This window comes from Mobula birostris, chromosome X, assembly GCF_030028105.1.
Source record: "Mobula birostris isolate sMobBir1 chromosome X, sMobBir1.hap1, whole genome shotgun sequence".
In the NCBI taxonomy this organism is placed as follows: Eukaryota; Metazoa; Chordata; class Chondrichthyes; order Myliobatiformes; family Myliobatidae; genus Mobula; species Mobula birostris.
In genome coordinates, this window is record NC_092402.1 from 58,869,577 (window position 1) to 58,893,488 (window position 23,912).

The 23,912-nt window shown below is 47.0% G+C and overlaps 1 protein-coding gene across 4 annotated transcripts in view; it reads right to left on the bottom strand.

The window, feature by feature from the left end:
• Positions 1 to 15,426, bottom strand: part of LOC140191922 (diacylglycerol kinase beta-like) — a 159,008-nt gene extending 143,582 nt beyond the window's left edge. For all 4 annotated transcript variants that reach the window (XM_072249796.1, XM_072249795.1, XM_072249791.1 and 1 more), the window contains exon 1: positions 15,100 to 15,426. The gene's annotated coding sequence lies outside the window, so the exon portion shown is untranslated. The remainder of the gene's footprint in view (positions 1 to 15,099) is intronic.
• Positions 15,427 to 23,912: the final 8,486 nt, after the last annotated feature.

The following is a 23,912-nucleotide window of genomic DNA, read 5'->3' on the forward strand; positions in this document are numbered from 1 at the left end:
AACGGAGTTGAACAGTGGGTGGAGATGGAAGAGTGGACCACGGAGTCATTAGGGAACAAATCCCTTTGAAATGTTGAAAGGGGAGTGCTGTATGTGTCTGGTAGTGGGATAGATAGACAGACAGATACTTTATTGATCCCAAAGGAAATTACAGTGTCATAGTAGCATTACAAGTGCACAGATATGCAAATATACAAATGTTAGAAGAGAAGTAAGAAACAATAAAAAATAAGTTACCTTAAGCAGTCTAACAGGAGGGGATTATCACTTTCCCGGCTATAGGTTGACTCATTATAGAGCCGAATGGCCGAGGGTAAGAATGACCTCATACAGTGCCCTTTGGAGCAGCGCAGTTGTCTTGGTCTATTACTGAAAGCCAAGGTGGCATGCAGGGGATGAGAAACATTGCCCAGAATTGCCAGGATTTTCCGTAGGGCCCTTTGTTCTGCCACAGCCTCCAGTGTGTCCAGTTTGACTCCTATAACAGAGCCAGCCTTTCTAATCAGTTTATTGAGCCCATTGGCATTACCGTGTTGATGCTATTGCCCCGACACACCACTGCATGTAAGATTGTACTGGCGACAACAGACTGGTAGAACATGTGAAGGAGAGATGTACATACTCCAAAGGACCTCAGTCTCCTCAGGAAGTAGCAGTGACTCTGACCCTTCTTGTATACAGCCTCCGTGTTGGTGCTTCACTCAAGTCTTATCATCCATGTGCACCTCCAGGTACTTGTAGGTCCTCACCACATCCACACCCTCACCATCAATAGTGACAGGGAGCAGTGCAGGCTGAGTCTCCTTTGTCTTACTGATGTTGAGCTGCAGATGATTCAGCTTGTACCATTTGACAAAGTCCTCCACCAGGGCCTTGTATTCATCGTCCCATCCTCCCTTTATACACCCAACTACTGATGAGTCATCAGAGAAATTCTGCAGATGACATGACTCAGTGTTGGTATCTAAAGTCCAAGATCTACAGGGAACCGCTATTCCCTGTGTACTTCGGACTTTAGATACAACACTGTTGGAGTTGGTGGAGTGACCCCGGGTTCTGGTTCTTATCACTCTAATTCCCCATCCCTCTCCCACCTCTCTGTCTGTAGCCTCCTGGAGTGTTACAATAAGCCCAACACAAGCCCAAGGAACAATATCTCATCTCCTGTCTGGGTACATTACAGTCTGCAAGAGTAAATATTGAATTCCACAACTTCAGAGAACTCCCTCTTTCATCCTGTTTGTATTAGGAATGTCCACTTGCACTTCCATTCCTATCATTTGTATATTGTGGCCTTCTCAACATATCCCAGTAGACTAGCCTGTACGACATCCCCCAAACTTCACTACACCAGCAACACATTCCACAGAAATGGACCTTAACTAACCCTTCACAGCCATATCATTTCACCTTATAAGAGAAATTCCTTGCTCCACCTATTGCCCTCTCCCAGTATCTCTGCCTCTTTAATTAAGTTGCTTCCTCCCTTTCTCACTTCTGAAGCAGGGCCGTTGATCTGAAATGTTAACTCGTTCCATCCACAGAAGCTGCCTGACCTGCCGAGTTTTTCCAGCTTTTTTTGGTTGTATTTCAGCTTTCCAGTATCTGCAGTTTTTTCTTGATTTGTCACTATGACTTCTATTAGTTGAGGGTTATCAGCTTGTTGGTGAGGTGCTTCCTGAGAGCATGTATTGATGTTTGGTCCTCAAGACATTTGTGGAACAGTAGGCACTGGAACAGGCTGTTCAGTCCACTCTGTCTGTGCTTAACATGATGCTGAATTAAACTCCTTTACCTGTACATGATCCATATCCATCCAATCCATACATAATCATGTGTCTTATCTAAAAACTGGCTAAACACCACTATCCCATCTCCAGCGCATTCCAGGGCACCCACCACCCTCTCACCCCACATCGTTTTTGAACTTTCCTCTTCTCATTTTAAATGCATACTCTCTAGTATTAGATTTTTTGACCCTGGGAAATAAAGATACCAGCTTTCCATGTATGCCTCTCATAATTTTTATAAACTTCCATTTGTTTTCCCCTCAGCCTCTGCAGAGAAAACAGCTCCAGTGTGTCCAACCTCTCCTTATAGCTCATACCCTCTCATCCTGGTGAGACTCTTCTGTACCCTCTAAAGCCTCCATATCCTTCCTGTTACAAGCTGACCATAATTGCACACAATTCTCCAAGTGAGGCCTAACCAGAGGCTTATACAGCTGCAACACTGATTCTCTTGCAAGAATGTTTCTGTTACCACCATTGTCGCGAGGTCAGACTGGTGGAAATAACGGAACAAATTAGGCAGTGAACTCTGCAGACCAGGCAGAACCTATGGAAAAGAGTAAAGAGTCAACGTTCAACAACAGGAATTCTGCAGATGCTGGAAATTCAAGCAACACATATCAAAGTTGCTGGTGAACGCAGCAGGCCAGGCAGCATCTCTAGGAAGAGGTGCAGTCGACGTTTCAGGCCGAGACCCTTCGTCAGGACTAACTGAAGGAAGAGTTAGTAAGGGATTTGAAAGTTGGAGGGGGAGGGGGAGATCCAAAATGATAGGAGAAGACAGGAGGGGGAGGAATGGAGCCAAGAGCTGGACAGATGATTGGCAAAAGGGGATACGAGAGGATCATGGGACAGAAGGTCCGGGAAGAAAGACAAGGGGGGGGGGACCCAGAGGATGGGCAAGAGGTATATTCAGAGGGACAGAGGGAGAAAAAGGAGAGTGAGAGAAAGAATGTGTGCATAAAAATAAGTAACAGATGGGGTACGAGGGGGAGGTGGGGCCTAGCGGAAGTTAGAGAAGTCGATGTTCATGCCATCAGGTTGGAGGCTACCCAGACGGAATATAAGGTGTTGTTCCTCCAACCTGAGTGTGGCTTCATCTTTACAGTAGAGGAGGCCGTGGATGGACATGTCAGAATGGGAATGGGATGTGGAATTAAAATGTGTGGCCACTGGGAGATCCTGCTTTCTCTGGCGGACAGAGCATAGATGTTCAGCAAAGCGGTCTCCCAGTCTGCGTCGGGTCTCGCCAATATATAAAAGGCCACATCGGGAGCACCGGATGCAGTATATCACCCCAGTCGACTCACAGGTGAAGTGTTGCCTCACCTGGAAGGACTGTTTGGGGCCCTGAATGGTGGTAAGGGAGGAAGTGTAAGGGCATGTGTAGCACTTGTTCCGCTTACACGGATAAGTGCCAGGAGGGAGATCAGTGGGGAGGGATGGGGGGGACGAATGGACAAGGGAGTTGTGTAGGGAGCGATCCCTGCGGAATGCAGAGGGGGGGGGGGGGAGGAGGAGGGAAAGATGTGCTTAGTGGTGGGATCCCGTTGGAGGTGGCGGAAGTTACGGAGAATAATATGTTGGACCCAGAGGCTGGTGGGGTGGTAGGTGAGGACCAGGGGAACCCTATTCCTAGTGGGGTGGCGGGAGGATGGAGTGAGAGCAGATGTACGCGAAATGGGGGAGATGCGTTTAAGAGCAGAGTTGATAGTGGAGGAAGGGAAGCCCCTTTCTTTAAAAAAAGACATCTCCCTCATCCTAGAATGAAAAGCCTCATCCTGAGAGCAGATGCGGCGGAGACGGAGGAATTGCGAGAAGAGGATGGCGTTTTTGCAAGAGACAGGGTGAGAAGAGGAATAGTCCAGATAGCTGTGAGAGTCAGTAGGCTTATAGTAGACATCAGTGGATAAGCTGCCTCCAGAGACAGAGACAGAAAGATCTAAAGATAGAAAGAGTTGACGTTTCTGGCCGAGACACTTCGGCAGGCCCAAAACGTCAACTGTTAACTCTTTTCCATAAACGCTGCCTGCCCTGTTGAGTTAACGCTGGCATTTTGTGTGTGTTACTTGCATTTCCAGCATCTGCAGATTTTTTCTTGTTTGAGATTAGGCATTGGTCAGTCTGACATTTATTGGCACCTGTCATAACACAGGTGATGCAGACATCCTCAGTTTCCTGCTCAAGCAATGCCATAACCTAATGGGCATTGCCATATCTACTGTTTGTCTCTGATAAAAATGGTCTTGGTTTTAACAAGACTGCTCCATGCATTTTCTCAGGAGAAAGGCTCCACTGGAATAACCTTCTCTGCTGAGACTTTTCTAGATGATTCCAAAATAAATAACATAAAGGCCACCCGAATGCCTGAGGAGTCTCTAATGAGTTCAGAGCTACTATAATTATGGCCAGTTACTTCTGAAGAAACACAACCTACACGTTAGGAATAACCTCTCTCGTCTTTACTTTGGTGACTTGTGTGACTTTTGATGAGGTATTCTGTCCAGAGATTTTGAGAGTCTCACAGCATTCCCGGAAAATAATTAAAGTCTCTTAAATTTAAATTACATATTTAGCCTTCCCTTTAAAGAACAATTTATTCTGTCCTATAATTTTTGTCCAGGCTTCGGGCTAGGTTATACACCCCTCTTTAACCACTCAGTCCAATATCGTATTTCATGCTGTGAGCTCAGAAAATGAAAAGAGTGCTTGAACTCGTGATGCTGAGGGTTCAAGTCACGTCTGGGGTCTCCTGCCCAGCCAGTTGACACTGTAATTCCAGAATACGGGCCAGATCATGATGCATGAAGGGCAGGTTGGATTAACAGCCCAAGGCAGTGTAAGAGTGGGGTAAAGATCACAGTGGCGGGGTTCAAGGACTGTGCACAGATAAGGATGGGGCAACAGCATGAAGTGCACATAGGGAAGGGAGCTTTAAACATGAAGCATTGGAGGAGCTGATGTTCATGGCAGTGCCACTACTTCCTTTGAAGTTTGCACAGATTCACCGAAAACTTTGACAAACTTCAATAGATGCACAGTGGAGAGTATCTTGACTGGTTGCATCACAGCCTGATATGCAAACACCAATGCCCAGGAATAGAAAAGCCTACAAAAAGTGGTGCAAGCCAGGTGAGAGGGGAAGGCAGGAGGGCAGGGGAGGGGCAGAAAAGGGAATAATGTGAGAAGCAACACACATCAAAGTTGCTGGTGAACGCAGCAGGCCAGGCAGCATCTGTAGGAAGAGGTACAGTCGATGTTTCAGGCCGAGACCCTTCGTCAGGACTAACTGAAGGAAGAGTTAGTCCGTCTGGGTAGCCTCCAACCTGATGGCATGAACATTGACTTCTCTAACTTCTGCTAATGCCCTACCTCCCCCTCATACCCCATCCGTTATTTATTTTTATACACACATTCTTTCTCTCACTCTCCTTTTTCTCCCTCTGACTATACCCCTTGCCCATCCTCTGGGCTTCTCCGCTCCCCTTTTCCTTCTCCCTGGGCCTCCTGTCCCATGATCCTCTCATATCCCTTTTGCCAATCACCTGTCCAGCTCTTGGCTCCATCCCTCCCCCTCCTGTCTTCTCCTATCATTTTGGATCTCCCCCTCCCCCTTTCAAATCCCTTACTCACTCTTCCTTCAGTTAGTCCTGATGAAGGGTCTCGGCCTGAAACGTCGACTGTACCTCTTCCTAGAGATGCTGCCTGGCCTGCTGCGTTCACCAGCAACTTTGATGTGTGTTGCTTGAATTTCCAGCATCTGCAGAATTCCTGTTGTGTGCGTTTTTAAATAATGTGAGAAGATACGGTGTGATAGTTGGGACAGGCAGATTTCCAGCACTGCAGTCTCTCGTGTCATTGACTTTGGCCATCCTGAGGAAGTAAAAGGAGCCCAAAAGATGAACTTTCATGTGAATGCCATCAATAAATTTGCTGATAAAGCAACTCTTGTTGACAGAATCTCAGACAATGGTGTGGAGGTGTACAGGAGTGAGATAGATCAGCTGGCTGAGTGGTGTCGCAACGACAAACTTGCACTCAACATCAGTAATATCAAGGAACTGACTGTGCACTTCAGGAAGGGGATGTGGAAAGGGTGAGCAATTTCAAGTTCCTGGGTGTCAACATCCTCGAATTTCTATCCAGGGCCCAACATATTGATGTGATTATAAAGAAGGCATGATAGGAGTTTGTGGAGGTTTGGTATGTCACCAAAAACGGTCACAAATTTCTGCACATGTACCATGGAGAGCATTCTAACTTGCTGCATCACTGTCTGGTATGGAGAGGCCACTGCACAGGATTGGAAAAAGCTGTGGAGGGTTGCCGATTCAGCCAGCTGCATCACGGGCACTAGCTCCCCAGTATCTTTAAAAAGCAATGCCTCAATAAGGCACCATCATTAAGGATTCCCATCACCACATACTCTTCTCATTGGTACCATCAGGGAGGTGGTAAGGAGCCAGAGGACACACACTCAACATTTTAGGAACAGCTTCTTCCCTTCCACCATCAGGTTTCTGAATGGACAATGAACACTACCTCACTATTTTTGCTAAACATAGAAAAACATGCAGCACAATACAGGCCCTTTGGCCCACAAAGCTGTGCCGAACATGTCCCTACCTTAGAACTACCTAGGCTTTACCCACAGCCCTCTATTTTACTAAGCTCCATGTAGCCATCCAGGAGTCTCTTAAAAATCCCTATCATTTCCGCCTCCACCACCGTTGCCGGCAGTCCATTCCACGCACTCACCACTCTCTGCGTAAAAAACTTACCCCTGACATCTCCTCTGTACCTGCTTCCAAGCACCTTAAAACTGTGCCCTCTTGTGCTGGCCATTTCAGCCCTGGGAAAAAGCCTCTGACTATCCACACGATCAATGCCTCTCATCATCTTATACACCTCTATCAGGTCACCTCTCATCCTCCGTCGCTCCAAGGAGAAAAGAGCAAATTCACTCAGCCTATTCTCATAAGGCATGCTCCCCAATCCAGGCAACATCCTTGTAAATCTCCTCTGCACCCTTTCTATGGTTTCCACATCCTTCCTGCAGTGAGGCGACCAGAACTGAGCACAGTACTCCAAGTGGGGTCTGACCAGGGTCCTATATAGCCTTAATTAAACTTATTTAATTAGAAAATAAATTTATTTCTTATTGCAATTTATAGATTTTATGTATTGCTCTGTACTGCTACTGCAAATTTCACGACATATGTCAATGATATTAAACCTGATTCTGAATCTTATCCAGGATGGCTTTCACACTCCACCACCTCAGCATTGGTGCCCACACCCACCTCCTACCACTGAGTCGGTGGCTCTCTGAGGATGTAGCAGCATTTGTGCACAGCAGGAAGAGGCTGCAGGAGATGCTGACAGCTTACTGCTGAGACGGGGCGCACGAGGGGTTGTATCACTCCAGGCCAGGTGTGGATTGGCTGGTGCGACATAGCTGTGCATTGCAGTACAGAAAGCTTATTAAAGCAATAAAGATTCCCCAGCACATTACCAGCCACGTACAACCAGAGTTATGTGACAAGAGTTCAGATACAAGAATTGTTTCTTTTGGAGCAGGGGCCTACAGAGATGTTTTAAAGGGCTGGCTTTATTCTTGGTGAAATGAATAGGGCCAACTCCCTCTGGTTGGCAAGTCAACTAAAAAGGGGAAATTATCCTCCAGTGTAGGGAGAGGGCAGTGTTCAAATGCCTTTGAGTTGAAGCTCACAATGCTTTAACAGAGTGTAACTGAAGCAGAGGCCATTCTACATGTTAAACATTGGATAAATATTGGGCTGCAGGGAGAGAGCAACTGATTGAAGGTGACAGCACAGACCAAGTGGCCTCTTACGAGCAGTGAATGCCTATGGCTCCAAATGAAATATTACTTAAGCTGTATTTATAGGAGCAGGTGCACGGATGTGGTTGTAAGATTCTCTCTTCTTTGTAAATGTGAATGTAGGACAAGTGACTTGTGGTGCACGTTGGCAGCTCACCTTCACCTGTATCAGCTGGAACTTTGTACTTTAGTCAAATCTGCTTGCACTAGGATGAAAAGGGGCTCCTGTCCGCCACGTCCCTCCCAACCGAAAGGCTCTGGCAGGCTCTGTTCTCAGTGCAGACTCTCAGTCAAAGGAATCCACCTCCTTCCATTCCTCTGCTTCATCCACTGGGCATGGGCATTCCATGCGTGGCAAGAAGACACGTGTGCCTCCCACAGATATAGGGTAAATGGCTACAAGCTATTCATCTGTGGGAGGCAGCTCACAAAAAGAAAGACCCAATCACCAGCTCCCAGGCTGCTCGAGATGGATGTCGGTTCTTAACAAGCTCTGCCACTCTGGCAGGGGCTGGCCAGCTCAGTAATGAACATGAACCAAGGCCCAGAGCAGAGGTTGAATGGGATAAAACAGCAGGCTCAAAGGACTGATGGCCAACTTCAGTTCCTCTTTCCCTTTGTCCTAGCTTACCTGACACAATCTAAGGCTGCGGGCTCCCTGTGATCAATTGGCTCTGACACCTAATGTTAGTAAAACAGACAGACCAGGCCTAAACCACATAGCATAGTGGTTAGCCGCAACACTATTACAGCTCCGGGCGATCCAGAGTTTGGACTTCAATCTGGCACCTTTCTGTAAGGAGTTGCTGTATATCCTGTCCATGGAATGTGTGGGTTTTCTCCAGGTCTTCCCCAAGTCCAACAATGTACAGGGTAGGTTGGTTGCTCATAGTAAATTGTATTGTGATTAGGTTAGAGTTAATCAGGTTTGTCGGGGTGGGGGGCGGTTGCTGGAAGGACCTTCTCTCCGCTGTATTAAGCAAATAAAAATAAATCAATCAAGTACTAAAGTCATTCCTTTGTCATTTTTCATTCCATCTGTGTAACAAAACACAGGACAGTAAAACTCATCCAGTAAAAACACTGAGACTACATGGTAAGAACAAACAGCAAACGAGTAATCTCTGTAATCAAGTTGCTTTGCGAATACTATATTAGAACTGGCTGTAATACCATTTCTGGTGCTCCAGTTAACAATGTCTTGCCAGACTCCTGCCTCATTCATTGATTTGCTTGAAACAAAAAAAGAAAATGTTGGAAGAACACAGTAGCGCCTGTGGGGAAGAGAAGCCAGTTAACACTTTGGCTCATCAGCCTTTCCTCAGAACCAGGCCAAAAGTATAGCTGTCCCAAAATGTTAACTGGCTTCTCTTCCCACAGATGCATCTGGGACTGACTGAGTTCTTCCAGGATTTCAGGATTGCTTTTAGATTCTGGCATCTGCAGCTATATTTGTCTTCCAGTAACTTGCTTGAATTGCTGGGAATGGGATCAAAATAATCAGTGAAAGTCAACAACCCTCTCCTGTCAACAGCACTTCATAGAGAAAAAAAAAATCAACAAACAGACCACTCCTTAGATTGGAATCCCATCTAAGCAACGGATTTAGTTGCTTAGATGGGATTCCAAGACTGAGACTCGAGGGCTGAAGGACCTGTTTCTGTGCTGTGTTAATCAATGACTCAAACGGGCCAAATAGTCTCATATCTTTAACTCTTTGGGTCCCATCTAAGCGGCAGCTCTACCTGCTGTACCATTTTTGCCACTCCTCTTCAGTCCTGTTCACGGAGATAAGTAGTGGCCAGGAGTTAAAGGAGGTCTACTTCACGTTTAGATGCCCGAGAGGGCTGTGAGAATCTCATGCACACAGCATCCCTGACAGAGCAGCACCACATCAGCGGACCAGTCTAGGCTTGGCACTCAAGCGTCTGGAGTGGGACTTGAACCCGCGACCCAACTCAGAGACAGAAATGTCAACCAGCAATCACTATTCCGGTTATACAATGCATGCTGGGAACAGTGGGAGATAGAGTCATAGAGTTCAGCACAGAAATTGCCCCTCTGTCACAACTAGCCCATGCCGACCTATTGCCCATCTGTGCAAGGCCCATTTGTACACATTTGGCCTACATCCATGTACCTGTCCAAGTAACTTTTAAATGTTGTTAACATACCTGCCTCAACCACTTCTTCAGGTAGCTCATACCATTACTGACCACTCACTGGGCGAAAAAGTTGCCCCGTGGGTTCCTTTTAAATCTTTCACCTCTCTCCTTAAACCTACGCCCTCTAGTTTTAGACTCCCCAACCCTGGGGAAAAGACTGTGCATTCACCCTATCTAACCACTCATGTCTTTATTCATCTCTTTAAGGTCACCTCTCAATCTCCCACATTTCAAGGAATAAAGTCCGAGCCAGCTGACCTTCCCTTCATAACACAGGCCCTTGAGTCTCTGTCCTGTTGAGGTTTTATACCACCCTCTCCTTTGGTAAAGGGTGAATCAAAGTACTCTTCTAGCATTGCTTCATGAGCATTAATTGCCCTCATGTTGCCAGCCCTTACCTAAACTTCTTCGGGCCTGAAACGTCGACTGTACCTCTTCCTCGAGATGCTGCCTGGCCTGCTGCGTTCACCAGCAACTTTGATGTGTGTTCCTTACCTAAACTGATTGCTTACTATTACATGCCTGTTAAAGTGTTTGGGTTCCCCTTTATGTTGCCGAACATTCTATTCTCATGTTTGGTCCTTGCCCATCTTATTTTCCTGTTCACTTCTCTTATAGATTAAAATACTAAGCCCAGTTCTCACTTGAATTATTCCCCAATTTATTCAGCCTTTCTTTTGATTTTTATCATTTCTCCAGCTCCTGTAGCAGGAGTTTCGGCTTTGGTTCACTGACCGAGCCTGTAAACATTTCAAAGAGCAAAGATGAGCTTTATTTGTCACATGTATATCGGAACATACAGTGAAATGCGTCACTCATGCCAAATCAAATCAGCGAGGATTGTGCTGGGCAGTCTGCAAGTGTAGCCACACTTCCAGCGCTGACATAGCATGCGCGCAACTCACTTAACCTAACTGCATGTTTCTTTGGAATGTGGGAGGAAACAGAAGCTCCCACAGGAAATCCACACACTGACGGAGTATTAATAAATGGCTTCCAGACAGTGGCTGGAATTGAACCCCGATCTTACAGCTGGCACTGTAAAGCGATGTACTAACCACTATGCCACCACACTGCCCTGCGACCTGCGAGGGCCCGAGATGTATCTGAAACATCTCTTTAGAGCGTTCTTATTGTTACATTACTTCTGTGGACTGGGGTGAACACAACAACTTGAGTCTCAGTGTGGACAAGACTAAAAAGATTTCGCAGTGTAGTAGTCCAATCGCAAACAAGAGAAAATCTGCAGTTGTTGGAAATCCAAGCAACACACGCAGAATGCTGGAGGAACTCAACAGGCTAGGCTCTTATTTCAATGGAAAAGAATACAGTCGACATTTCGGGCCGAGACCCTTCACCAGGACTGGAAAAAAAGATGAGGATCAGAGAAAGAAAATGGAGGGAGGGGACAATGAACCACAAGGTGAGAGGCATAACCGAGAGGGGAGGGAGGGGTGAGGTAAGGAGCTGGGAAGTTGACTGGTGAAAGAGATACAGAGCTAGAGAAGTGGGAATCTGATGGGAGAGGACAGAAGGCAGTGGAAGAAAGGCAAGGTGGCAGGTAAGGAAATAAGGGTGAGAAAGGGAAATGGGAATGGGGAATGGTGAAGTGGGGGGGTCATTACTGGAAGTTTGAGAAATTGACGTTCACGCCATCAGGTTGGAGGCCACTCAAATGGAATACAAGGTGTTGCTCCTCCAACCTGAGTGTGGCCTCATCAAGACAGTAGAGGCCATGGACTGACATAGCAGAATGGGAATGGGAAGTGAAATTGAAATGGGTGGCCACTGGGAGATCCTGCTTTTTCTGGCGGACGGAGTGTAGGTGTTCTGCGAAGCGGTATCCCAATCTGTGTTGGGGCTCACTGATATACAGGAGGCCACAGCAAGGACACTGGATGATTGTGGACTTCAGGAAGATGCAGGCTGGCCACTCTAGTGCACATCAATTCAAGTTTCAAGATGTTTAATGTAATTTCCAGTACAGAAATGTGGAGGAGAATAAAATAATTGTAACTTGGAATCTGATGCAGCATATAAAAAAACACAATAATATAAATACATAAGGTAGTGTGTGAACACTATGATAAAATGATAAAGTATGTGGTGGTAGGCATTGCGGTGGGGTGGGTTAGTGGGTGGAGGTGTTAATCAGCCTTATTGTTTGGGGAAAATAGCTGTTTTTGAATCTGGTGGTCCTAGCGTGGATGCTACATAGCCATGGATCCACTGTGGAGAGAGTCAGAAGCACTGTTTCTTTGAGTATACATCATGTATGATCTCACCTGGTCCCACAGCACCACTTCTTTAGTCAAGAAAGCACAGCAACGCCTCCACTTCCTGAGGACATTGAGGCAATCAAGACTTCCTGCCCCTATTCTAACCACATTCTACTGGAGCGCCATCAGGAGTGTCCTGACCAGCTGTATCACCGTCTGGCATGGGAGTTGCAAGGCATTTGACCATAAGACCCTGCAAAGGGTTATCAGGACTACTGAGCGAATCATCAGGGTCTCTCCCCCCAACCCTCCCCACCAATCCAGGACATACACCAGGAGTGCTGCATTCGCAGAACCCTCCCATTCATCCCACAATCTCTACAATCAGATTGAAGGTACCGCAGAATAAGAACAAGGCCTGTTAGGCTGGGTAACAATAAACTTGAACTATATTATTGGCTCATTTACCATTGGGTTTAATCTTTTTCTCCATTATAGCATATTGAAGTCCCCCACAATCAGTGTAAGATTACATTTTTCACATGTGTATTCTATCTCCAGGTGCATTCAATACCATTATCCTCTCAAAACTGATCAATAAGCTTCAAGACCTTGGCCTCAATACCTCCTTGTACAATTGGCTCCTCGATTTCCACACTTGCAGACCCCAGTTAAGTTCAGATTGGCAACATCTCCTCCACAATCTCCATCAGCACAGATGCATCACAAGTCTGTGCATCTAGCCCCCTACTCTACTCACTTTACACCTATCACTGTGAGGCTAAGTTCAGCTCCAATGCCATATTTAAGTTTGCTGATTTGTAGGCCAAATCAACAGTGGTGACAAATCAGCATATTGAAAATCTGGCTGAGTGATACACAACAACAACCTCTCACTCAATGTTAGTAAGGCCAAGGAGCTGATTATTGACTACAGGAGGAGGAAATTGGAGGTCCATGAGCCAGTCCTCATTGGGGGATCAGAGGTGGAGCAGGCCAGCAATTTTAAATTCCTCAGTGTTATCATTTCATAGGACCTGTCCTGGGCCCAGTACACAAGTGCAACTATGAAGAAAGCACAGCAGCACCTCTACTTCCTTAGAAGTTTGTGAAGATTCAGCATGACATTTATAACTTTGACTAACTGTGGTGGAGAGTATATTAACTGGCTGCATCACAGCCTGGTATGAAAACACCACTGCCCTTGAGTGGAAAATCCTACAAGTAGTGTACATGGCCCAGTCCATGTCACATAAAGCCTCCCCTCTACTGAGCACCCCTACGTGAAGCATTGGCACAGGAAAGCAGCATCCATCCTCAGGGACCCCCACCACCAAAGTCATGTTTTCTTCTTGCTACTGCCATCAGAAGGCCAGTACAGGACCCTCAAAGCTCACACCACCAGGCTCAGGAACAAATTTTTACCCCTCGACCACCGGCTCTTGAACCATAAGGGATAACTTCACTGACTTCACTTGCCCGATTGCTGAACTATTCCCACAACCTATGGGTCATTTTCAGGGACTCTTCATCTTATGTTCTCGATATTTATTGCTCGTTTATTTATTATCTTTTTGTATTTACAGTTTGTCATCTTTTGCACTCTAGTTGTCTACCCCATTAGAGCAGGTTTTCATTGATTCTATTATGGTATTGGATTTATTGCATATGCCCATAAGAAAATTAATCTCAAGGTTGTATATAGTGACATACTTAATATATACACACACACACACACACTGACAATAAATTTACTTTGAACATCCTGACTACTATTAGGAGGCCTGTACTTAACACTACCAGTGTCTTTTTACACTTGTGGTTCCTCAATTCTACCCACAAAGTGAATATTACAAAAATTCTATTCTTGCTTTGCTGGTTGACATTAGAACAGTCAAGGTTAGGATCAACAAATTCCCTCAATGTCATCACTATAGTTCTTGAAAGTCTCTAACTTCTGCCTCTTGTCCTTTCCACTGGCTAATGATCTGTAGAATATCCCCAAACAGCATGGGAGTTCCCTGAAGTTTCTCAACTAAATAAATTCTATACCTGATGTTAGAATAGTAATGAGAGTAAACACGGGACTCTAATCTCCTGTGTATCATTGGCAATAAACACATCCCCCCCCCCACCACCGGTATAATTAACCAATGATTGCAGTGAATTATCTGCTTAATATAATCTAAAGAATAGATTCGTTTTATTATCTTTGCTGAACGCCTGTCTTTCAGAGTTTTCTTTGAATTTTGTTCAAGATTGTGGATCAGCCTTGGGATCCCCCCGGGTAAATGTCATATGCTGATTTCAGGCAGTCGGCAGTCCCCGGTCCCCGAAAACCTCAGTTACCATTTTGGTTGTGGAGCAGGTTTAGCGAGCCGCACGTCAATATGTACCATTAATGAAAGCAAACCACTTTCTTCCTCGCTGTCACCACATCACATGCGCCGAGTGCAGCCCCTCCTGAGAACACCGGCGGGTCAGTCGTGCCCACTATAAAGCGTTGTGGCCCAATCCACGGAACGCATGCGTGTTTGCAGAGTGCGTTCTACTGAGATTGAGCACACTAAAATACGGGCAACAGGAAAGCAAGAATCCGTGCTTAATTACACCAAATACAAATCGCTCATTAACAAACATTTAACATGGCGAAGAAAGCCAATATCCCGAGAAAACGTATTAATATCCTTGGTCACCGCTCGAGAGTCCCTAGCTACCTCTCTATCCTGCGACTGACACTATGGCAAGATAATCTTCAACTTCAAAAGTTAATATTTAATATTTGTCACAATACAGTTTGCACAGAACTATAGGTCTAAATTAATAATTCAAAAACACTGGACAAACATCAATATTGAAAAGGGCAAGAGTTGTACTTTGACTTGCTCTTAAAAATGAGAAATAAAGTTTGTGGGTAAGATATTGAAGCACAGCCCTTGGCCTACACTGAGTTGTGCTGTGGCTCACTCGCACAGTTAAGACTGCAACTCAGTCTCTCAGATCGCCAACAGTTTAGGCAGTGCCTGTGTTCTCCAGTTATTAGGAAGAGGAAGCCACGCGCCGAGAACTGCATTTGTTCTTACCCTGAAAAATCGGCCCTTGACTGTGAAGGAACTCCCGTCACCAAATGTCAAAGTGGTGGAAATACAGTATATATTTTAAAAAGGCAGACAGATGACAGGTCAGTCTGTAAACTGATTTCTGTGTTGTTTCTTGCTGTACCCAGAATTGGAAGGCAGCTCAATGGAAGCAAGACACACCTACACCCAGTGTGGAACAACCCTCTGACATCAGCAGGATGTAAAAACAACAGCAGAGTTCCCCTCCTTAATGATCATCTTATCACAGTTCTGAAGTGGCCGCTCTTGTGTATGAAAGGAGTGAGGATTACGCAGAATGCTGCGCCGATCACACTCTGCTAAAGTCTGACAGCCCAACCCTCTGCGCCCACCTACCAATACGGCAAGTGCACTCTCTCCGGCAGCAGTGCAAAACGAGCATTTTAAAATGAAACTGCAACTAGCCAGTTAACCCCTTGTTGCCCGAATTGGTTTCGCAGCTTCCGGTATTGCAGACCCAATGACACTGAGGCATCACAGTGACCTGTTTTTAAAATCTCACGAAAACAAAAACACTGCATGTACCCCTCATGTCAGAGAGTCCATTCTACAAAGTTCATTATCAGGCTGACACTCGGGCAATCTCATACAAACTTTCTCCCCCGACTGAGGTTGACAAGGTGGATGTTAGACCATAAGACCATAAGACAAAGGAGCAGAAGTTGGCCATTAGGCCCATCGAGTCCGCTCCGCTATTTTACCATGAGCTGATCCATTCTCCCATTTAGTCCCACTCCCCCCCCCCCCCCCCGCTTCTCACCATAACCTTTGATGCCCTGGCTACTCAGATACCTATCAAACTCTGCCTGAAATACACCTAATGGCTTGGCCTCCACTGCCGCCTATGGCAACAAATTTCACAGAGTCACCACCCTTTGACTAAAAGAATTTCTTTGCATTTCTGTTCTGAATGGGCACCTTTCAATCCTTAAGTCATGCCCTCTCGTACTAGACTCCCCCACCATGGGAAACAACTTTGCCACATCCACTCTGTCCATGCCTTTCAACATTTGAAATGTTTCTAGGAGGTCCCCCTCATTCTTCTAAACTCCAAGGAATACAGTGCAAGAGCAGACAGCGATCCTCATATGTTAACCCTCTCATTCCCGGAATCATTCTAGTGAATCTTCTCTGTACCCTCTCCAACGTCAGCACACCCCTTTCTTAAATAAGGAGCCCAAAACTGCACACAGTACTCCAAGTGAGGTCTCACCAGTGCCTTATACAGCCTCAACATCACATCCCTGCTTCTTTCCTCTATTCCTCTAGAAATGAATGCCAACATTGCATTCACCTTCTTCACCACTGACTCAACCTGGAGGTGTCACAATGGGGGCATTGGAGGTGGACCCAAATGCAAGACAGACACTGAAGTACTAGGAACAGGACTTGACTAGAGAGCTGGGACAAGAACACAGACTTGCGCTAGGACGTGGACAAGAAACACGGAACCTGGACAAGGAACTAGGAACAAGAAGCCTGGACTCGTGACACAGAACTCCAGAACCAGAGCTGGACAAGGACCCAGAACCTGGGTCTTGGTTGGGACTCGGAACTGAAACCCAGGTCTAGGCTAGGACTTGTGACTAGGATCTTGGCAAGGACAGGACGTGGCTACAGAACAGGACTAGAGACTCCTGGGCAGGATGAGAGAACTCCAGCACAGGACGAGGGCACACACCTTGACTTGGACAGGATGAAGTTCTTGGATGTGGCTTGGGCAGGACAAGATACTCCTGAACAGGACGAGAGAACCCCAGCGCCAGGCTGGGCGAGGTACTCCTGGTCTGGGCAAGGCATATGGACAGGACGAGGTTCTTGGTTGTGGCTTGGACAGGACGAGAGACTCCTGGACAGGACAAGGGAACCCCAGCACTGGGCTGGGTGAGGCACAAGGACAGGATGAGAACACAAAGCCTTGACTTGGTCAAGGGAGGCAAGAATGCAGAATATAGAGCTGGGACCCTTCCTTGGGAACAGGATGTAGGGCTGAGACTCATACACAGAATGCTGAACATGACAAGATGGTTCCCAACATTAGGTAGCGGCAAACAGCCGGACCTACCTAGCGAAGGCATAGACAGAGACAGTTCCAACTCAAGGTAGCGGCTAATGGCCGGACCTACCTAGTGAAGGCATGGACACAGTGCCCAACACAAGGCAGCGGCAAACAGCCAGACCTACCTAGCGAAGGCATGGACACAGAAAGACAGTTTTAAACAATGAAAGACAGTTCCATATCTAGACACAGCAAGGCTCCAGTCTTGCTCCAACAGTTGAACTTGACAGCAGTGCAGGTGAAGGTTACAGGCAGAGCAAGGCTTCAGACATAGGTGGCAAGGCTTCAGACAGGAGATTTGGACAGGAAGAATCCAACCTCCAAGCCCCGGTCTCCGGAGCTATTTATGTGTCTGCCCAAACGAGAATCATGTGCCTTGATTACAGCACCCAACAGAACAATGGAAAACTGGAAAACCTGGCTTACGGATCGACAGAACAGACTGTGAACCGGAATGCAGACTTCACGGACCGAACCATGAGAGTCTGTCTCTCTCTGTCCTCCTCCCACCCCCCCCCCCCCCCCAGATGAGAGCCTCCTGGCAACTAATAGGCTTGCCAGGATTATCTGCGACCCAGGCGGGTGGGGGGCATTCAACAAGAGGGGACCATGGATGGCAAGAGTTTAACAACAGTGTCTGTGTTGCTGGGTTAAAGTCTGGCTGGACTGTTCTGCCATAAAGGGGGTGTTGGAGATGGACCCAAATGGAAGACACAGACACTGAAGTACTAGGAACAGGACCTGACTAGAGAGCTGGGACAAGAACACAGACTTGGGCTAGGATATTGGCTAGAAACACAGACAAGGAACTCGGAACCTGGGTCTTGGTTGCGACTCGGAACCTGGGTCTTGGTTGCGACTCGGAACCTGGGTCTTGGTTGCGACTCGGAACCTGGGTCTTGGTTGCGACTCGGAACCTGGGTCTTGGTTGCGACTCGGAACCTGGGTCTTGGTTGCGACTCGGAACCTGGGTCTTGGTTGCGACTCGGAACCTGGGTCTTGGTTGCGACTCGGAACCTGGGTCTTGGTTGCGACTCGGAACCTGGGTCTTGGTTGCGACTCGGAACCTGGGTCTTGGTTGCGACTCGGAACCTGGGTCTTGGTTGCGACTCGGAACCTGGGTCTTGGTTGCGACTCGGAACCTGGGTCTTGGTTGCGACTCGGAACCTGGGTCTTGGTTGCGACTCGGAACCTGGGTCTTGGTTGCGACTCGGAACCTGGGTCTTGGTTGCGACTCGGAACCTGGGTCTTGGTTGCGACTCGGAACCTGGGTCTTGGTTGCGACTCGGAACCTGGGTCTTGGTTGCGACTCGGAACCTGGGTCTTGGTTGCGACTCGGAACCTGGGTCTTGGTTGCGACTCGGAACCTGGGTCTTGGTTGCGACTCGGAACCTGGGTCTTGGTTGCGACTCGGAACCTGGGTCTTGGTTGCGACAGGATGTGGCTACAGAACAGGACGAGAGACTCCTGAGCAGGACAAGGGAACTCCAGTACAGGATAAAGCACGTGGTCAGGACGAGAACACAAAGCCTTGACTTGGACAGGATGAGATTCTTGGACGTGGCTTGGACAGGACAAGGGAACCCCAGCAGAGGATGAGGGAACCCCAGCACCAGGCTGGGCAAGGTACTCCTGGACTGGGCAAGGTTCTTGGACATGGCTTGGACCAGATGAGAGACTCCTGGACAGGACAAGGGAACCCCAGCACCAGGCTGGGTGAGGTACTCCTGGGCTGGGCAAGGCACATGGACAGGAGGTGGTTCTTGGACATGGCTTGGACAGGTCAAGAGACTCCTGGACAGGACAAGGGAACCCCAGCACATGGACAGGACAAGAACACGAAGCCTTGACTCGGGCGAGGGAGAGCCAGGAACGCAGAGCCTCGGGCGAGGGAGAGCCAGGAACGCAGAGCCTCGGGCGAGGGAGAGCCAGGAACGCAGAGCCTCGGGCGAGGGAGAGCCAGGAACGCAGAGCCTCGGGCGAGGGAGAGCCAGGAACGCAGAGCCTCGGGCGAGGGAGAGCCAGGAACGCAGAGCCTCGGGCGAGGGAGAGCCAGGAACGCAGAGCCTCGGGCGAGGGAGACCTACCTAGCAAAGGCATGGACACAGAGAGACAGTTCCAAACAACAAAAGACAGTTCCATATCTAGACACAGCAAGGCTCCAGTCTTGCTCCAACAGTTGAACTTGACAGCGGTGAAGGTCGCAGGGCACAGCTTCAGGAGAAAGAAACAGGAAGTTTAGACAGGAACAATCCAGCCACCAAGCCCTGGTCTCTGGAGGTATTTATGTGTCTGCCCAAGCGAGAATCATGTGCCTTAATTAGAGCACCCAACAGAACAATGGAAAACCGGAAAACCTGGAATACGGATCGATGGACTGTACCGTGAACTGGAAAGTGGACTTCACAGACCGGACCATGACAGGAGGTTAACCTTAAGGGTATCCTGCACGAGGACTCCCAAGTCCCGTTGCATCTCAGAACTTTGAATTCTCTCCCCATTTAAATAATAGTCTGCCCATTTATTTCTTCTGCCAAAGTGCATAACCATACACTTTCCAACATTGTATTTCATTTGCCACCTCTTTGCCCATTCTCCCAATCTATCCAAGTCTCTCTGCAGACTCTCTGTTTCCTCAACACTACCGGCCCCTCCACCTATCTTTGTATCATCAGAAAACTTAGCCACAAAGCCATCTATTCCATAATCCAAATCGTTGATCTACAATGTTGAGAGATGTCTAAAGCAGCCAGCATAACCAAAGACCCTACGCACCCCAAACATTCTCTCTTCTTCCCCCTTCCATTGGGCAGAAGATACAATCGCCTGAGCAAGGCACACAAAATGCTGGAGGAACTCAGAAAGTCAGGCAACATCTATGGAGAGAAATAAACAGTCAATCTGTGCCTCTGCAGTCTTTTGGATAGAGAATTCCAAAGATTCACCAGCTTCTGGGTGAAGAAACTCTTTCTCATCTCTGTCCTCAATGGCGAACCCGTTACTTTGAGGGTGTGTCCTTGCCCCAGCCCCCAACTAGTTATGGACATCCCAGCCAGTGGAAGCACCAACTCCAAATCTACCCGGTAAAGCTTCAGAAGAACTGCGTATTTCAATGATATCACCTCTCATTCTCTAAAACTCAAGGGAGTATAGTCCCAGGCTACTTAAACTCTTCATATGGCAAACCTGCCATCTCAGGAATCTGGTGAATCTTCACTGCACTCCCTTTATCATGAGTACATCCTTTCTTACATAGGAAGATCAGAATTGTTTACAATGCTCCAGGTGCAGTGTTCCGAGACCATTTATGTTTACTACTTGCCTTCTGTATCTGCACGTCAGCTTTCAGTGATCTGTGTACAACGCCTCTCACCATTTAAAAAATACTCCATCAGAAGTAAATGACCTGAAAAATTTCTTCTGTCATGTCTTTGCCCATTCACTTAGCCTGTCCATATCTCATTGAAGCCTTCCTGCATCCTCCTCACAGCCCCCACTGGCACTCAGCAACTTGGTTATATTTTACTTGATCCCCTCATCCAAGTCATTGATGCAGATTGCATAGAGCTGGGACCTCAGCACCAATTCTCATGGTCTCACAACCCAAAAGTGACCGGTTTATTCCTACCTTCTGGTTTCTATCTGTTAACCAATCCTCAGTCTATATCAAGATAAAACTCTCACCACCACATGCTCTAATTTGGTTTAATAATCTCTTAGGTGGCACCTTATCAAAGACTTTCTTAAAGTTCAAAAGCACCACAACATCTTATTCACCCTTATCTATAGTCAGTTATAACCTTAAAAAACTCATACAGATGTGTTAAACGTGATTTCTCTTTCATAAATCCACATTGGCTCTGCCCAGTCCTATTATTATTTTCTAATTGCTTTGTTACCACTGCTTTAATAATAGATTACAGCTACTACTGATGTCAGCCTAAATGGTCTTGAGCTCTTGTTTGCTCCTGTGTTTCTGCATGAGGCACACTGTGAGAGCAATTTAACAAAAAAAAGTAAACTAGAAGCAGAATTATCCTGTCAGCAATCATACATATAAACCTGCTACCCATGACAAACTAAGCTATTAAACAAAGGTGCAGTTTCAACAACTGCGATAATCAGCTTAACCCATCCATAATGACCACTCTGCATTGCAGTGGGATTTAGCACACAATGATAGGCGGCCAGGAAAAATGCCAAGACTAAGCTTCCCAGGGTTGGAGATGGAGCACTTTGGCTTTCTGCCATTTGCAACTGCTGCTTCTCAGCAACAACCCGCCACTTCAGCCTTCAGCAGTCAGCGCTGGCACGTCTCTAGTGGACCAGGACAGTCATGGCGCACAGTGGAAAGAGGGCCTGCATAGCTAATTCGAACCTGCTGCAGCGTGTCTGCATGTCAGCAGCACTGGGGCTCCACAGGGGGACTGTCTTGTCTCCCTTTCTCTTCACCATTTACACCTCGGACTTCAACTACTGCACAGAGTCTTGTCATCTTCAGAAGTTTTCGGATGACTCTGCCATAGTTGGATGCATCAGCAAGGGAGATGAGGCTGAGTACAGGGCTACGGTAGGAAACTTTGTCACATGGTGTGAGCAGAATTATCTGCAGCTTAATGTGAAAAAGACTAAGGAGCTGGTGGTAGACCTAAGGAGGGCTAAGGCACCGGTGACCCCTGTTTCCATTCAGGGGGTCAGTGTGGACATGGTGGACGATTACAAATACCTGGGAATACGAATTGACAATAAACTGGACTGGTCAAAGAACACTGAGGCTGTCTACAAGAAGGGTCAGAGCCATCTCTATTTCCTGAGGAGATTGAGGTCCTTTAACATCTGCCGGACAATGCTGAGGATGTTCTACGAGTCTGTGGTGGCCAGTGCTATCATGTTTGCTGTTGTGTGCTGGGGCAGCAGGCTGAGGGTAACAGACACCAACAGAATCAACAAACTCATTCGTAAGGCCAGTGATGTTGTGGGGATGGAACTGGACTCTCTCACGGTGGTGTCTGAAAAGAGGATGCTGTCTAAGTTGCATGCCATCTTGGACAATGTCTCCCATCCACTACATAATGTACTGGTTGGGCACAGGAGTACATTCAGCCAGAGACTCATTCCACTGAGATGCAACACAGAGCGTCATAGGAAGTCATTCCTGCCTGTGGCCATCAAACTTTACAACTCCTCCCTTGGAGGGCCAGACACCCTGAGCCAATAGGCTGGTCCTGGACATTTCCTGGCGTAATTTACATATTACTATTTAATTATTTATGGTTTTATTACTATTTAATTATTTATGGTGCAACTGTAATGAAAACCAATTTCCCTCGGGATCAATAAAGTATGACTATGACTATGACGATCTCAAATTAACTAACTATACACATCTCTCAAATCACTGTATAGGGCGGCAGAGTGGTGTAATGCTTTACAGTACCAGCGACCTGGGTTCAATTCCTGCCAGTCTCTGTTGGGAGCTTGTACATTCTTCCCGTGACTGCATGGGTCTCCTCCGGGTGCTCCGGTTTCCTTCGACCGTCCAAAGGTGTACCAGTGGGTAGGTTACTTGCCCATTGTAAACTATCCTGTGATTAGGCTCGGGTTAAATTGGGGGCTGCAGGGCAGTGTGGCTCAAAGGGACAGAGGGCCTATTCTGCACTGTATCTCAATAAATAAATACAGAAAAATCAAGAATTAGAGGGCACGGGCTTAAGATAAGAGGGGAAAGATTTAATAGGAACTTGTGAGGCAACTTTTTCACATAGGGGGTGCTGTGTGGAACGAGCTATCAGAGGAAATGTTTGAGGCAGGTACAATAAGAACGCTTAAAAGACACTTAGACAAGTACATGGATAGGAAAGGTTTGGAGGGATATAAGCCAAAGATGGGCAAATGGGACTACCTTAGATAAAGGAACAAACCTAATCAAAGACCCACCCGCCCACCCTCGGCATTGTCACTTTTCTCTTCTCCCACTGGGGAAAGCACGCACCACCAGGCTCCAGGACAGCTTCTATCCCACTGTTAGAAGACTACTCAATGTCCCCTAGTACAATAAGATGGACTCTTGACCTCACAATCTACCTTGTCATGATCTTGTGCCTTATTGTCTGGCTGCACTGCACTTTCTCTGTAGGTATAACACTTTATCATGCATTTTATGAATGTTTTTCCCATACACTACATTGATGTACTGATGTGATGAAATTATCTGGACGGATGACTTGCAAAACAAAGTCTTTCACTGTATCTCAGAACATGTGACAATAATAAAGTATTTACCATCTTGGTCGGGTTGGCCAGTTGGGCCAAAGGGGCTATTTCTGTGCTGAACTCAATGATCTCCTATAGTTTCCAGCATACATTATATAACCAGTTATACATTATATAACTGCTGGCTGGTGGGTCCTATTTCTGTCTCTGAGTTGCGTCACGGGTTCTGACCTGAGTGCTAAGTCTAGACTGGTCCTCTGATGTGGAGCTGCTCTGTCAGGGATGTTGTGTGCATGAGGTACTCACAGCCCTCTCAGGGGCATCTAAAGGTGAAGTAGTCCTCCCTTAAATCCTGGCCACTATTTATCTCTCAGCCAACCGTACTGAAGGAGGGAGGTAGCATAGTGGTGCAGCAGATAGAGCTGCTGCCTTACAGTGCCAGAGACCCAGGCTCAATCCTGGCCTTGGACACTGTCTTATGGAGGTTGCATATTCATCCCCATGG